Below are 343 nucleotides of genomic sequence, written 5' to 3'. Positions count from 1 at the left end.
AAGCAGTTTATACTCTTATACTTATCGGAGTGTGAGAAGCAGTTTATACTCATATACTCTTCGGAGTGTGGAGAAGCAGTTTATACTCTTATACTTATCGGAGTCTTGCCGTTTTCAATTGGCTTACCCTAACGTTATAACGCCGGCTTCAACCAAGGTCTGGATGCTATTCTTGAGAGCAAAGCAATCCTTGGTGGGATGGAGGATCCTCCTGTGGTACTCGCAGTACGTTGGATCCGCAGAATCGTCATCTTCCTCCTGATGCGTGATGGGCGGGAGTTTGATTTTGTTGTTTTCGAGAAGGGTCTCGAAGATAGCTGGAACGTCTTCGTCTTTGAACGAG

This window comes from Asparagus officinalis, chromosome 9, assembly GCF_001876935.1.
Source record: "Asparagus officinalis chromosome 9, Aspof.V1, whole genome shotgun sequence".
Taxonomy (NCBI): Eukaryota; Viridiplantae; Streptophyta; class Magnoliopsida; order Asparagales; family Asparagaceae; genus Asparagus; species Asparagus officinalis.
The sequence above is the reverse complement of the archived record's forward strand: the minus strand, read 5'-3'. Positions refer to the sequence as shown.